Here is a 5128-nt window from a genome sequence, read left to right as displayed (position 1 = left end):
TATTGTAGAGTTTGCAAAGCTAAATACAAAACTTAAATTCGTTTTAAAATCGGATACTGCATTGTAGAGATATCGCGGTTTAAATATTGATTTTTCCGGAAATGTTGATTCCTCGTTATTGGTTTAAAAAATAGTGCAAAATTCACACTGAAAGTAACTCCTGCTGAAAAGATTTCGTACAGGTCATAAAACCGATCTCCTTTTTTATATAGTTAATCAGAGTGTTTATTGAAACAATTTCGTTAATTCGGTCGATAATTACGTTGTTAGTTTTTATTACTCTTAATAGTTTAAATCGAAATAATTATCGTACGATTCACCATGTCAACTCGCCGTGTTTTGACTGCGAACAACAGCTGATAGCGGTGTGTCAGAAGAATGGCCTGCAAGACAGCGATAGTGGAAATTTCAGCTCAACTAACGTATGACAGATTATAAAGGTATGTTTCAATACAGGATATATCGTATTGACTTTTTCTTTTCAAGGTGTTTGTGCACTTTTCAATCTATTCCGACATTCCTCTGACTCTAACCTCCGCTTTTGACGTGCGTAACAATATGAAAGCGGGCATTTGAGTCAGAGAAATCTCGGGATATTATCTGTCCAATGTATTTTCACGTGTATGTTTTGCACACTGCTCTTTTGAATTTCTATTTATTATTATGTATATGTATGTCTTATTTTGTATTGAACAACACACCACACACTGTAAAACACTGTTTCAAACAGTGCAATTAAAAGGGGTGGGGGTCCAAAGGCACACAAGAGTAGAATGTTGTAATTAGAGTGCATGTTTGCATGATGATAACTTTACCCTAAATATTTGAATATAGCCGATCTTTATCATATCACCTCCACTTAATGAATTAAAGAACTCGGACAGGCTTGTGCTTAATTAAATAAATATATTTGACATGGTAAATATTCAGTCTAATTAAAATTAGAACTTTTGTCTGGCTCGCCGTTATATATGATTATCGCTTGCGAAAGAGCATGTAAAACAGAGTGCAAGATGAAAAGAACTTTAAGTTCAGATTTTAGGTTAATGTTCCCTGATATTTATAAAACATTCTTCTCAAGATTTGATTATTTCACAGAACAATTGTAAATTCTTTGAGATTAGTTTATCTTTTATATATATTGAATTTTAATGATTCATTTTAGGTAAACTTTACGTGCAGAACACATCTACATTGTAAACAATTTTTACAATAAGACAAATGTATGTAATAATTTTTACTACATGTGCCTCAGATCTCTCCCTCTCTCTCTCTCTCTCTCTCTCTCTCTCTCTCTCTCTCTCTCATGCTTTTACTCTTGGCAAAGCATCACAGAGCAACATCATTCTGTGCATATCTCTTTAGTAAAAGAAATCAACAATGCTTTAAATTTCAAAATGAGCAGGTATTATCGTGCAATCCCTCATTTTTTCATTGTGCAACTAAAATCCAAAGCTTTGTAAAATTGTTTATGGAATTTTATACATACTAAACATAATATTGTTTTTAAAACCTGTCATTAATAAGAAAAGAGAAAAAAATCCTCGCTAAATTTATTTGCGAAAAAAACCCCCAGTAGAATTCATTTAATAAAAAAAGGTATAGCAGAAAGTTATACGTTGAGGCTGTTCGGATGAAATACTGTAAGTCGTTTTAATTCCACCGTGTTAAAACTTCATGATTTTTACTAAAGTATCAATTGCGATGGTTTTAATTTCACGCTGCTTAAAAATTCAATTGATCAGAATAGAAGCATTTAAATTTCATAATATTTGGTTAAAGTGTTCAAACTAAGAAATGCTTCGTAGGAAAAATGAAAAAATAGGGGGAGGGTATACATGTAAGGGTATTTCTAAGTGATGTGATGCTTTTGTCATGATAATATCATGTATATGTATGTAGTTTTGAATAAGGTTTCTTATTTAGGGAGGTTGAACAACAGTTGACCTCTAAAAGATTAGGTAAAGATGCTTTATTTATGGAGAGCCCTATTAATCTGTGTCACTTAAATGGCCATATTTTTCTTAATCCTTAATGGAATTGGCAAAATGAGGTATACTTTTTCTCAGAATAGCATAAGCTTTGTAAGTTTAAGACAAGATGACTTTTCAGAGAATGTTAGTGTAAGTTTCAAGACTACATGGTATTTCAGATTTTTCATTTAACTGTAATTTTGAGTGGATTTTGTACCAAAAGTTGTCTATTTTGGGAAAATGGATGATTTTGTTGGTTATATATGTCATTACATGATTTATTAGCTATAATATACAAGGGAAGTACCGGTAAATCAATGTGTAGAATGACCACCACTAGAGTAAATTGGCTTAGAAAGTAGGTATTTCCTATTCTGATGACAATTAATAGGCCTAAGTTAATTACCGTGATAAGAATTAATACTGTAAAAGAGTTTTGATCAATTGAATTATTTAAATTATAAATTTGAAGCAATTTTGCTGTCTCATTTCATGAAATAACATTAAGCAACCTGACTTATATAACTCAATTTTTTTTAAAACAGCATATTTTTTATTCAAATATAATTCACATGTAGACAAATGCAGTTATCAACTTGAGTCAAAAAACTCAAGTTTTTGCTCCTTCCTATCCAAAAGTGATACTTTAGTTATATTTACAGAATTCAAAAAGCCACCCCCTGTTTCCAATTGTCTCCATTACCTTTACATGTTAGATATGTAAATGTACATTTGACCTTGAAATAACATCTGCTATAATAATTACTCTTGAAATGATCAAGAAACAACATACCGGTATTTTTACCCTTTTATTGTATATATGCATCAAAAATGTAGGAAAACATGTAAAATTTGAACATTTATCATGGAATTCTCATCCGTCCCCAGTTACCCGGTTGTGTTTTAATTTCATTTTAATTAAGAGCAGACATCACACTTGTAGGTCTTACTCTTTTAGCAAAGTTAAAAGGAGACTAGAAACCAGAATAAATAAGATATTCACTAAATATGATTATAAGCTTATTGTTTCATGAAAACAAGAAATCACATGTATGGCGCCATGTCTTTTTGTGAAAAAAATGTTACATTTCATCCATTTATCAAGAAAAGATCAATTTTCAATATCAGTGATGGTTGTTTTCAAATATGTGTGAGAAATGACTCAAGAATATTGCCAAAAGTTTCATAATATTAGGTTAAAGTGTTCAAACTAATGCTTCTTAGGAAAATCAAAAAATAGGGGGAGGGTATACATGTAAGGGTATTTCTAACTGATGTGATGCTTTTGTCATGATAATATCATGTATATGTATGTAGTTTTGAATAAGGTTTCTTATTTAGGGAGGTTGAACAACAGTTGACCTCTAAAAGATTAGGTAAAGATGCTTTATTTATGGAAAGCCCTATGAATCTGTGTTAAATAGAGGAAAGTGGAAATGCTGGTTTCACTTAAATGGCCATATTTTTCTTAATCCTTACTGGAATTGGCAAAATGAGGTATACTTTTTCTCAAAATGGCATAACCTTTGTAAGTTTAAGACAAGATGACTTTTCAGAGAATGTTAGTGTAAGTTAAAGGTAGCAAGGGACAGTTTCGGATAAAGTACCCGTCAATATTTTTGTAAAATTGAGAGTTGCTGTACTTGAAGGCTTATGAGTGTTGCAAAAATTCATGAAATGATTTTTAATGATTATCATTAGTTAGAGGGATGTCTCTTGTTGAAATTGATATTCAATATGTAGGCCCCATATATTAGGTACATGAGATTCAGAAGTAAAATGCGAAACCTGCGGCTATGACTGTTGTGTTGACTTTAGACAGTGAAAATGCAAGTTACAGACGGGAAGGTAAATAACACGAAAAGTAGGTGGATGGGGCATTATAAACTATACACCGGTAAGTTTCTGACATGTGATGGTGCAACATGCACATGGTATGGAAGGTCAACCCTTTGCTGGGAATTGGCTGAAGGAGGTCTAAAAAGCTGAAAAACCATAAAAAATTAGCAAAATATGGAAGGGTCAAAATCTCATAAAAACCAGTATGTAGAAAATTTTACAGGTTTTGACTAGTAATTTTCTTCAGAAATTGGTGATTGGCCTTATAAAGAGTGAATTAAAGGTATTTGTGCTGAATGGGAACTGAGGAAATTCTAGTTACAGGGTTCCGAAGACACACGTCCCCAGGCTACAATGAAATGTATTAAAAAAACCTGTCCTGTGCCATCTAATGTCACGTATCGGGATATGTCATACTAATTACATTGCATGGTCAGTGTATTTTTTTTTCAGAAATACTATGCATATGTTAATGTAAACACAGCTATTATTAGTACCGGTACATGTATTAACACAGCTTATTGATTTTTTTTGATTTCAGATATTGGTGGCCACATGGTTTTTACCTGTTGATTCTTTTCAGCTCTTGAGGTTAACCTGTCACTTCTATACCCACATGCATATTCTTTAATGTGTTCTACAGACTATTTACCAGTAATTCAAATTAAATAGGATAATTCATGAACAGCTACTGTAATGGAACTTTAAGAAAGCATCATGCCTTGTTGTGGTTTGTGTTTGATAAGAAATTATAACAAACAAAATTATGGCTGTTTAAAGTAATTTACAATTGTTAGCTGTGAAAATTTGTTTTTCAATAAAAGTATGCAATTATGTTTCATTTATTTTGTTTTAAGCTCACCTGAGCCAAAGGCTCAAGTGAGCTTTTCTGATCACAATTTGTTGTTGTTGTAAACTTTTCATATTTTCATCTTCTTCTCAAGAAGCACTGGGCAGATTTCAACCAAATTTGGCACTAAACACCACTAGGTGAAGGGGATTTAAGTTTGTTCAAATGAAGGGCCACACCTCTTTAAAGGGGAGATAATTGAGAATTATTGAAAATTTGTTGGTATTTTTCAAAAATCTCCTTCTCAAAAACTATTCGGCCTGAAAAGCTTAAACTTGTGTGGATGCATCCTCATGTGGTGTAGATTCAAGTTTGTTCAAATCATTGTCCCCGGGGGTAGGGAGGGGCCACAAGAGGGGGATCAAGTTTTACATAGGAATATATAGAGAAAATCTTTGAAATTCTTCTTCTCAAAAACTATTAGGCCAGAAAAGCTCAAATTAAAGTGGAAGCATCCTCAGGTAGT

General features: G+C 32.3%; 1 long non-coding RNA gene across 1 annotated transcript; it reads left to right on the top strand.

The window, feature by feature from the left end:
* Positions 1-200: 200 nt before the first annotated feature.
* Positions 201-4646, top strand: LOC128170063 (uncharacterized). The gene is made up of 2 exons (XR_008241654.1): positions 201-440; positions 4354-4646. It is a non-coding gene; the product is annotated as an uncharacterized LOC128170063 (long non-coding RNA).
* Positions 4647-5128: the final 482 nt, after the last annotated feature.

Source organism: Crassostrea angulata, unplaced genomic scaffold (assembly GCF_025612915.1).
Source record: "Crassostrea angulata isolate pt1a10 unplaced genomic scaffold, ASM2561291v2 HiC_scaffold_295, whole genome shotgun sequence".
NCBI classification, from domain to species: Eukaryota; Metazoa; Mollusca; class Bivalvia; order Ostreida; family Ostreidae; genus Magallana; species Magallana angulata.
The sequence above is the reverse complement of the archived record's forward strand: the minus strand, read 5'-3'. Positions and strand labels throughout refer to the sequence as shown.